We start from the raw sequence: 12,100 nt of genomic DNA on the forward strand, positions 1-12,100 counted from the left end.
GTCTACCATAAACATATTCAACTGTCATTCTGCACCTGCTTGGACTGAGCTAAATCTTTCCTTGGTGCTCTTGAGGTACCCAGTGCACAGCTTCATGAGCTGGGGTGTAAGGGGTAGGCTGGATACCCCAAGATCACTCTTGGCATTTCAATGGTAATCTGCTGGTTGGGAAAGAAGTTCCCCACATGTAGCTTTCTGAACTGTCCTGTGTTCTCAAAGATATGAGCATCATGCGCCTTCCCTGACGAGCCAGTGTGGATGTCGGTGAAGCATCCCCAGTGATCCACCAACACTTGCATAAGCATGAAAAAAAATAGTCCTTTCTGTTGATGTACTTTGCGGCAAGGTGCTCTGGGGCCAAAATAGGGATGTGTGTGCTATCTATTGCTCCACCACAGTTTGGGAACCCCATAGCTGCTAAGCCATCCATTAGATAACAGGAGATGAGTAATGGCCCTGCAAGCTTGCTTGAAAGTAGCCACCACAGTGGATTTTCCCACTCCAAAGTGACTTCCCACTGGCTGGTAGCAATCTGGCACTGCCAGTTTCCATAGTGTGATTGCCACAAATTACACTACAGCCTGAGCCTCATTTTGTCTGGGTGATCTTTTCTTCATTAGGAAAAAAGGTGTTTTCTTTTCTTATGTTAGGTAACATTAAGTGAAATCCTAGTGGATATAAGGTACGCTCTGCAGGTCTGGAGGGGTGGGACTACTTGGGCCCAGTATTGTCCTTTAACCCCTATGGCACACTGTAGAATTTGTACATCCATCACAAGGACCATGCAGCTTCCACTGGGTTTAAGAAGGGCTCTAGCATGGCTTTTCTGACTACTGTAGACCAGAGTTGAGAACCTCATTATAAAATCATGTTATATACAACCTAGAAGAGTCATCTATAGCTCAATAGTCTGTAGCATGTGTTGATCACTTGTACAATCAATTGCTTGACCACATTTTGATTCATTATCAGATATATTCAAGAGACCAAATAACCAATATCAGTCAGGTTTATTACTAAAAACCAATAATATAGTGCAGGAAAGTGGTTCAATGGGATATCAGTCTCCAAATATCTGTCTCTTGCAGTGTTGTTACATTCACCTTACACAGAAGGTGTACTACAGAATATTTAAGGATGATTTTACAAGTTATACATCTCTTTACATGTCACTAAAATCTAACCCATCAGCTGGTCTCAGCTCTTGTTGTTCTGTTTCTTTGCTTATCTTTGGTCCATGAAAGCACCTCCTAGGCTTCTACCAGGTTGGAACAATCATAGATGTTGTCCTTTTAATTTGAGACATTCCAGTACTGGCCTGTGAGTAACTCCTCCTTGTTGCTATGGTAAAAACACTCATCTGATGCTGACAGTTTTCCTATCTACTTTAGCCAAAACTTACTTCAGCTAATGCAGGCCATTATGGGACACTTAGCACAAATAAACAGAATTTTTAAAGGCATAGGCCAATGTGGGCTATATAGAACATTATTACATGCTTAATGCATACTAATATATACAGTGCAAATATATTACAAATATATGCACTGGTCAGCATGTGGTTTGGCTGGGGAGGAGGGGTGTGTCTGTGCACATTGGTCAGGAAAAGTATGCTAGAAATATGGGACCCTGGTGCTTATTAGCAACAAGGGCAGTCAGGACCAAGGGTCAGAGCAGGGCAAACCTGAGTCTGGGAACAGCAGAGGAATTCAAAGTCAGGTTCTAGGGCAGGGTTGATACCAAGGGTCACAGTCCAAGGCAGATTTCAGGATTCAAGTCAGGAGGCAAAGTTGATGCCAAGTCAGAAATTCAGGAGCAGGGGTTGGCCATAGGAGCTACAGAATCACTGTTGCCTAGATGTTTCCTGGAATACCTGTTGGATATATATAGGGCAGGGAGCCAACTGGGAGTCATGAGGCTGCAGTCTGTCTGTCAAAACCTTGAGGTGGAACTTCCCATGGTCTGTATCCACAGCAGGTCATTGAAAGTGGAGCACAAGCTGATTACAGCTGCCATTGGGTGCCAGTTTGGTGCAGTTAGCTGCCTGGTAGTCTTAGAGGCCTGGGTTCTAGACCCATGGGGCCTTACAGTAATGTTGCTGAGATAACACGGTTCTTCCTCCACCATAGAGCAGCACTAAGTGAACCCTTTTTTCCCCTCACTGGTAGTATGCATGCATGAAATGTAAGCCTGGATAATCTTACAGAGCACAATACATTTAGTAGGAAATTACTATAGAAATATAATATTGAACTTCAGAGTGAAAGCCAGCTGCTCCTGACATTAATACAGTCTCAAAGCAAGAGGCACACTGCTAGTATGAAAGACACAAAGAATGTTAGATAGAAGAGAGAAAAGACCTTAGAACCAGCAAAGACATGCCTCAAAATTCTGTTGTGTTACACAGGCTGCAGTGTCACTGGAGTCAGTGGAGTTGGAATGAGTGGAAAAGGACCCAGCGGTCTCCCATTAGGGTAACTATTATTGAGGAAAAAGAGGATCCCCTATGATGACAGAAGAGATACTACTAATTTTTGCTAAGCTCTTCATTGCTGGTGTCTGGTTTTTAGTTTAATCAAACAGGAAGTGTTCACTGTGTTGCTTTAGATCTAACAGGTACAGTGTAAGAGGAGGAGTTAAGTTTAATTGAGCAGGGGTAAATGTGTGATGTGCTCTGCAGCTGGGTCCCTGGGTACTGTATGTACTAAAACAAAGTCAGGTCATGCTGAAGAAGGTCCAGGTGGTTATGTATTATTTCGTTATTGTTATGCCCAGGAAAAAGTTTTCCTGGGCATTTGGAATTGAAAATTCTACTATAATCAGCAGCACTTATGGAATTAATAATCATTGGTCTGGCTAATGTTTTAGAATGCTTAATCCCTTTACATCTGCAATGGGATTCATAGGCATGAAAGCAAGCAGTAGGGTGAATGCTTTAATCTCTTCCCTTTACCAATGCAGTTGGCACAGAAGTAGTCCATTTGACCCAGAAGGATACAATTACGTGAAATCTTAAAAGATGGCTTTGTAAAATTGAAAAGTCTGAGTATGAACAGAAACACAGTAGGAAAGACCAGAAGGTGTATGCGGCTTGAGGGAAGAGTAGTGCGGTAATGTGGAATGAAGCCACCCAGGAACAAAAGCAGGCTCAGATCAGTCCTACTGACCAAATAGCAGCAGGGAAGCCTTGGTTTAAAAGTTCAGAACTCCTGAGGAATGCAGATAAACTGATCTTGTCTCCAAATAAACCTTATTAGATGTATAAACACAAAAGGAGGTCATATGTTCTAAGTGAGGAAGAAGAATCTTGCAGGCAAGGCATGAGACTAGGATTTTGGAATAGAATCAAAAGGTCCCATTCCCAACTTTGCCACAGGTTTACAGGGTGTTGTAGCCATGTAAGTGAAAGGAAGAAGTCTGAATGCCTATAGGACAGTATGTCACTTCAGGCCAGCTAGTAGGTAGCTATACCAAACTACTCTCAAAGGGTGACATGACTGCAAGTTAATTAGCATTTGTAAAGCTTTGATCTTCAGATCGAAGTTGAGAAGTAACATTACAGAAATTCTTCAGTTTCACACTCACCCAAGTTGTGTTAAATAAGTGAAATGCTAACTGAGATTTAAGTAAAGCTCTCTATGGTATAGTTTTAGACACTTTGATCATATGTCTGAGAGCTCCAGTGACATATGAACATGCACTTGGAGAAAACATGCTGCTCTCTCATATTTTAATGGAGATTTCGCCTTCCCTGTAAACTTGTTTCACTAATATTCATCTGACAAGAATTCTGTTATTCTTCTTAACTCTTTGCCAATCAAAAGGTTCTTTGATCATATCCTTTTTATGAAACAAAGGCCACAGAGATTTAATCTTATTATGGACAGCAGCTGAATATATTTGCCTTGCAAGAAAGACCAAAATTATCAGCATTCTCCTTGTTGGGGAAAAAAAAAAAGGGATACATCTAAATTGCCTCTGTCAGTTTTATAAGCATGGCCATCAAAGAAATCAGATCACTCATGGATTAGTTTGCCCAGCTCTGCACTCTGGTAGAGTATAAATTGAAAGGAGATATGCTTTTTAAAAGTTTTTTTTGACTGTTTGAATATTTTAATGTTTATCAGAGCAAAAAAAAAAAAAAAGAGAGGTGATTAAACTTAATCTTAAAATGTGGTTTGGAAGGAAGAACAATAAAGAGCTATCTCCTAATCTGGTTAGGGTTACAATTTTGTTTACAAATATGTGAACCTGCTCACTTTAAAAATGACTTGATGGTCATGCCTCTCCCCAAACACACACAAGCATTTCATAATGAGTTGAATCAAGCAACCTCTCAGGCAGTTTCCCACCTCCCTGACTGGGAGCCCACCTGGCCAGACTCTCCCCCATGCCCTCTAATTTACCAACCTCAGTTTCCCCTACAATCTTTGTAATTAATGGAAGTCTTGCCATTGAAGTCAGTGGGCTTTGGATCAGGCCATAAACAAGAGACCAGATGGAATAGTAGAGCATCTGTCAGGTCTTCAGGCTGTTACTATGTTCAGATCTCCTGCTCTCTGGACCTCTCCCCACCATGTACTTGGAGAAGCTCTGGAGTACACCTGAATACAGTCACAGTCTGAGACCCTCAGCAAACCTACGCTAACAGACCTTTTGTGTCCCACTAGTATCGTCAGTGTTCAATGACTGAGAGGGAGTATGAAAAGGTAGGTAGTCATGGAAGTCTGTTGGTCAGAGGGAATGTTGATTGAGGAGACACATGAACATAGACATAGTCTAGAAAGGAATATAAGAATGATTTAGAGAGGAGGAAAGGCTGAAACAAATCTAAAAAGGTTTGACTAAACACTTCAGCTAACAGACTCCTTTGCTTTTTACCTGTTTGACTTTTATGAGGGCAGGTTATCATATGTGTTGAACAACACAGCACAGCCTTGCTGCAAACCCCATTGGAAATCAATGAGAGGCTTTCCATTGATTTCAGTGGGCTTTGGATTAGACCCCAAGTGCCTTGGCATGGGGTGTTTTCCAAATATGTATTATAGAAACTGAGTTTTGGAATCCTTAGAGTTTTGCCCAAGTTGAGTGATAATGTGTCCACTGTATAGCTACTACAAAATTATGCACATTATTTCTAGAAAAATAAACTGATTCAAAAATAATAAAAGCAGGGAGAACCTGGACTGAAATTAAATTGAATATGAACTTTAAGTTAGAGAACTGTTGGAGGCCTCAAATCAAAGCCTTTAAGCATGTACTTAACTTTAAGCACATCCTTAAGTGCATTGCTGAATTGAAGCCGGAATAAGTTACTCTCGTTTCCCCTCATGCAGAGCCACAAAATGCTGATATCAGCATCAGGATATCTCCGAGAGCTGGTCAGAAAGTGATACGTTTTTTTGCAAAGTGATTCAAGAGAAAAAAAAGTAAAACAAAACATTTGGGGGGAAATGAAGTTTTTCCTGCAAGATGTTTTATTTTAAATAAACTTTGTCAAAGTTTTCAGATGAAAAATTCTCATGCTGACATGTCAATATTCAGCTCCAAGGCATGTCTGGATTCATGGGGCAACACATCTGGGAGGTACGACTCAAAGAAACCCTCAGTTGTGTAAGGTCTGAGCAGGGCAGCTGGTCCAGGCCCAGCACCAATCCCAACAGGATATCCTCAGAGAGGCTTGTTAAAGTCAGAGGAAATGGAGATTATCTGGCTGGCTTGGGGCAAGAGGGGAGGTGGGAAGAGAGGGAAAAGCAGTGTTTTGAGTGGTTACAATTTGCTCTTAACTTGGAGCTGTTATCACCACTTTCATGTACTTTATTGTATATTGCTTTCAACAGTGCTATAGATATAAACAAGCTACCTAGTCTTCTTATCAAAATGTTCATCACTGCATTCCTTATAAACCCCTGAATACAGAATTCTATGTTGACATATGGCTTTAGCTATCTGAAGCTAAATTATTCATTTTTGTTGTGATGATAGTCTATGAAACATTTAAACGTATGAAACAACTCCACTCTTTCCCCTATTGTTTAGCATAGCAGCAGAGTTCATTCATTTGTCTGATGCTCTGGGATTTGTTTTAACTTCAGACAGAAAAAGAAATGACTTGTTAGTGAGTCTGCTGAGAAAGCAGCTGCCTGAGTTGTCCTGACCAAAATAAAATAATAAATAATAATTAATAATAGACTATGCAGTAGTCTGCTAAGTACCGGTTCTTCTGATTCTGCATGTCCATAGAGTCCAGTCATGGACACCAGCATGGTGTCTAGGCACTGTCAGTTAGGACTGATCAAAGACCAGTCTTCACTGGGTGCTCCCTAATCTGTTTTTTTCTCCAGTGGATTCAATAAAGAAAAGCTTTTGAACGAAGTTATTCCACTGGGGTTTTGAACTAAAAATAATTATCAAACTTCTCAACCAAATACAACCCCCATGACATCAAGATAGGGGGAGGGGAGGCTTTGTCTGGATGGACAGAAAAAAAAAAATGGTAGTGACTCCTTTAGGAGTACCTGCTCCCTGCAGGGTGGGATTGAGATCACCAGAGCTAATGGCTAGGTCAGTGCCCCCGGGCACCTAAGCGAAGGTATATAAACCCTCTCCCCCGCCAGCCTGAGCCCCATTTCACACCCAGCTAGCAGCTGAAAAAAGAGGGGGGTCTGCCATAGGTACATGCAGCTGCCAATCCCCAGTATGTGAGATTGTGGATCCCCACAAAAGCAAGGGTCCCAGTGAAGACTGGCTATGGCTACCCCAGGATCACCAAGGCAGCAGTGGTAGAGGAATGGGACTGGGGCTCCTTGTATCTGGTACAGCAATGAGACAACTCCCTTAACCTTTGTACAACAGGAGGGCAGTGGGATCCCAGCAATGGGGTTAGCTGCAGAGGGGCGGAGGGCTGATGGCAGCCTCTGTTCCCCCCCACCCCCTTTACCCCAAATGTGCAAACTTAAGGAAGGAATCATGATCTGTACTGTCTGAGGTATGGCCAGAAAGTTCCCAGAGGAGTTAAAGTTGCAGACTAATTAAGCCATCTTCATTGCAGCTTGCCTTTCATCCTGCAGATCTGGGTTAATGGAATCTTCCTCTAACAGGCAAATGCATATTGAAAACCTGATCCTACAGTCTTTATTCATCCAAGTAAGTAAGTTGTTCACACCATCAGCGCTACTGGAGTCATTAGTATTGCTGATGGCCCTGTTTTAGGAAGATATTTCAGCATATGCTTAGGGTTAGGCAGATGAGTAGCCCCAATAATGTCAATTGAATTATTATTGCGCTTGAAGTCAGGCAGATGCTTAAGTACAAACCTGAATTTGGGCCTACCCACATGAGTAAGAGTGGCAGGGCTGATCCTGAAATGTGATGGACCCAACCCAAAGTTAAGAGATACAAGTTATTACAAACTGAGTAGAAGACATACTTAGAGAAACTATCACAAGGAGGAGATTTGGATACTTAGAGAAGTAGCCAGCACAAGAACCAATACACTACTGTCATGTCAAAAGTGAAATGCTCACCAATACTGAGGGCAAAGGGCAGGCTCCTCAGTGATGCTTCCCTTCCCCAGTGCACTAACATCCTGCATGTGCTCACTAGGAATGGCTGAGCACATGTTCAGTGGGGATGGGGGAGGGGAAAAACAAGACATTTTGACATGACACTGGAACCAGAGTTCAGTTGTCCAGTTTATTTAAAGCAACCCATTTGCTCTAGAGCATTTTGTTCTGCTTCCCATTACTATATACAAATAATGTTATAATATGCCCCCCTCTCTCACAATAGAGAGCAACTATAGTCCAAATTCTGCTTTTATTATAGCCAGTGCAAAATCATTGACCACAAGTGATGTTGCCTGTGTTTTAAAGGAAAAGGATTTGCCTGAGCTTCATTAAGGAATGGATTCTGAAGCTGAGAGACAAATTTGCCCAGCTGATATCACAGCTGAATGACATGTCACACTGGTACTGTGCTTTATATTCCTGATTTACCCTGAAGCAAGAACAGAGATGCTGAATCACCCTTTTTGTGAAACCTAGCCAGCAGAGACCTACAGGCCTGATCCCATGAGGGTGCCAAGCACCCACCTGGCATTAGGATAGTAACCCCGGAGCAGCCCTTTCCCAGGGCTGGTTTGGAAGGGGTTAAAAACAGAGCGGGGTGACCGCCCCGCTACATGTCCCTATAAAATCAGGACACCTGGTAAACCTTGGTTTGAATAAGTGTTTATTCTTTCAATGCATTACATTCAGTGTCTATCTTTTGCTCTTGGTAGTCTGACATCTTAAATAGAAGTACAGGTCTGTCTCATCTTACGCGGGGGTTCCGTTCGTTCTGCAGTTAGTGCATAAAGCAAAAACCGCGTATAGCCAAAACCCCATTGAGTTCGATGGCGGGCGAAATCGCCTGCACTACAGGTATAGTATTAAAATTGTTGTTTCTCTTTTTTGTTTTGTTTTTTGTTTTTGCCGACCGCGTAAAGTTGAAATCGCGCATGTTAAATGTGCGTAAGATGCGACAGACCTGTATACAAATAGATTATTCCAAGGGCCCTCTTTGCCCAGTCATTAAATAGAGGGAGGCACATCAAAATCCACTATGGAATTTTTAGTGTGCAGTAACATTGTCCACATGATGAGTTAGTGTGTGACAGGTTGGTGCCCTGTACATTCACACCCCAGCTTGCTGTGCACTAAGTCACCAAGTAGATAAGCCCTAAATTCATATGAATTGTCCCACTGAATTCAGTGAGTCTGATGTGAGCAAAATTACAGCACCTGCAGGATTAGAATTAAAGATACTAATACTGTACTTTCATTTTTTCTGGTGATGCTAGGAGAAGCTATTTCTAGAGTTGGAAGTCCTATTCTGGAGGTAATGACAAAATTTTCTCTATTCAATGGGTTTTAGGTGTGTAATTCAGCATTGTGAGAGAAACCTATTTGGCCACCTTCCACATGCTAATATCCTTTCCACTTTTCCATGTGGTGTACTTTTCCATTAACATTTATTAAACTCATTTCCCCTCTGAGAAATTGGGCTCCTTCTGTGATTGCTCAAGTGGGGGGGAGGATGAATGGTATAGGAATTATACTAGATATAGGACCAACTTTAAAAAAAAAAAAAGGCGTGTGTGTGGTTGGTACTTCACAGAAGGGAGGTTGCTGTTCCAAAGAGCTTACAGTCCAACGACCTGATCCAGCAAATAGCCACCCGTAAATAACTTTTCCCATTAACATTAACTTTACTTTTGTGAGCAGTCACTCATGCTTATTTGCCAGTTTCACTCCCAAGCAATGGATAAGACTAGTAAACAATTATCAGTCAGGATGGAAGGTGTGAGAAAAGGCACAGATCACATATATTTGATAATGCACTTACTCAGGGTAAGCATGTTTGTCTTTGTGGTTCATAACAGTCAGTCCTCTCCTCCCCTTTAGGGAAGGAACCTGGTAGCAGTTGTGGTGCTCAACCAAATGGGTGCATGCAGACACAGTAAAACTAGTATGTGTGCACCTATATCCTTAGATGGTAGCAGTCCCATTCACAGCTCCCTGATTCTCCCACCCCCAGCAATCTATTCCTATAGGGCAGGGATTGGCAACCTTTGGCATGCAGCCCATCAGGTAAATCCACTGGCGGACTGGGACAGTTTGTTTACCTGCAGCGTCCGCAGGTTCGGCCAATCGTAGCTCCCACCGGCCGCGGTTTGCCGCTCCAGGCCAATAGGGGTTGTGGGAATCGGTGGCCAGCACATCCCTCAGCCCGCACCGCTTCTTGCGGCCCCCATTGACCTGGAACGGTGGACAGTGGGAGCTGCGATTGGCCGAACCTGCGGACGCTGCAGGTAAACAAACCCAGCCCGCCAGCGGATTCCCCTGATGGACCGCATGCCAAAGGTTACCGATCCCTGCTATAGGGAGTAAAAACATGTAAGATGCTGTAAGTTAGAAGCCATAGTAAAGTCAGAGCCACTATGTGTATTAGCAAGTGGATCAGCTCCCTGCTGCCCTTTTGACTATACCCAGTAATATTTCTCTTGGCTATGGCCAATAACATCCTCCATTGCTGTTTATGGCCAGCATAGCAGTATTTCTGCAATCGTTTGGATGAATTAGTATGCAATATATATATATATATATATATATATATATATATATATATATATATATATATATATATATATATATATAGTCTTTACAAAAAAAAAGACTATGAAGTAGAATATGTAGAGTTTTACCATCCAATTGTATTTACATATAAAACTTCCTAGTGTGTGAAGATGCTTGCTATACAAATAAAATTCCTGTGGATTCTAAGAAGAATGCCACACAGAGAGCAAGATGCATGCCCTACCCATACAATCCAAATATATCTCCCTTTACTGTGGACCATAGGTCTGTTGGCACTGTAAAATGAGTACATCCCATGGTTTCAGTAATCCACAGTGTCAGAATCCACTTGACAAAAGTCTAAAATTGAAAGATAATCATCTTTCAAATCCTTTATATACTCTATGAAGGGGACCACCTATCTTTAAGTTTTTACTCATGAGAAATTGCGTAAGGATAGTTTCGGTGTTCAGTATGCAATTAGTAGGATTCATATCTGTAGATAAGAACTTAAGTAGCTGTTAGCCTAAAAGGTTAAGGGTTATTGCCCTGAATCATGAGGATTTATAAGCCAATCACTGGTGTTAGGAAGAAGCTTTTCCTCTGAGCTCTTTATTCCTAGTTGACTATTATGAGGTCTCTTGTTCTTCGTCCAAAATATCTGCTTCCGATTCCTGTGAGAGACCAGATCCCAACAAGAGGGGTAATATTGTTGAAGCACACGCAGGATCATAGGCGCCGACTCAGTGGGTGCGCCGAGGCTGGAGCACCCATGGGAAAAGAATGGTGGCTGCTAAGCACCCACTGGCAGCCCCCCTACCAGAACCTCCCCCTCCCCCCAGCGCCTCCTGCCCACTGGTGGACCCCACCAATCAGCGCCTTCCCCTCCCTCCCACCGCCTACTGCCTGCCTTGGATCAGCTGTTTCACAGCATCAGGAGGTGCTGGGGGGGGGAGGAATGAGGGCACAGCATGCTTCGGGGAGGGGGCAGAACTGGGCAAGGAAGAGGCGGGGTGGAGTGGGAGCAGGACGTGGACAGAGCTGGGGGGAGGAGGGAAGCACCCACAGGCAGATTAGAAACTCGGCGCCTATGCGCAGGATGATATCATCTGGAGTGATACCAAGGTCTGCAATATCAGAGGGAGGCTTCAAGACAGGAGATTGAGCTGGTATGGGCATGTAGAAGGGAATCCTGTTTGGGAGGCATATCAGACTAGAGTTCATGGACAGAGAACGAGAGGATCACTAAGGGGAAAAAAAAAAAAAAACCCACACCACAGTGGATGTACTGTGTATAGGAAAACTGAATAGATATAGAACAATCACTGGACTGGCAAGCCTGAAAAGACTGATCCAGTGACAAGACGACAGATAGCTGGGGGAAGGGAGAAGACACAAAAACTCTGCTTTTAACTCAAGTGTATAGGCTTTAATTTGAGCTGCTAATCGGAGTTAAAAGCAGAGTTGCTGTATCTTCACTGCTATTTTAATCTGAGGGTAGGTCTACACTTACCCGGTAGTTCGGCGGCAAGCAAATCGAACTTCTGGGTTTGACTTATCGCGTCTTGTCTGGACGAGATAAGTCGAACCCGGAAGTGCTCGCCGTCGACTATGGTACTCCAGCTCGGCGAGAGGAATACGCGAAGTCGACGGGGGAGCCTGCCTGCTGCGTCTGGACCGAGGTAAGTTCAAACTAAGGTACTTCGAACTTCAGCTACGTTATTCATGTAGCTGAAGTTGCGTACCTTAGTTCGAATTGGGGGGTTAGTGTAGACCTGCCCTGAGTTAGCTAACCTGGAGCTAAGAACACACTCCCCTCTCCCCCGCCAGTGCAGACATCTTCACAACACTGCTGTGGGTATTATTTAATTAACATTTGAAAGGAAATACGATACTGTGGTGAAGGGGGACATACAAGTAGCTAGCTAGAAATGGTGTTATATTGGCTAGATACTTTTCTATTAGTAATCCCTTCCACACCA

This window comes from Trachemys scripta, chromosome 4 (assembly GCF_013100865.1).
Source record: "Trachemys scripta elegans isolate TJP31775 chromosome 4, CAS_Tse_1.0, whole genome shotgun sequence".
In the NCBI taxonomy this organism is placed as follows: Eukaryota; Metazoa; Chordata; order Testudines; family Emydidae; genus Trachemys; species Trachemys scripta.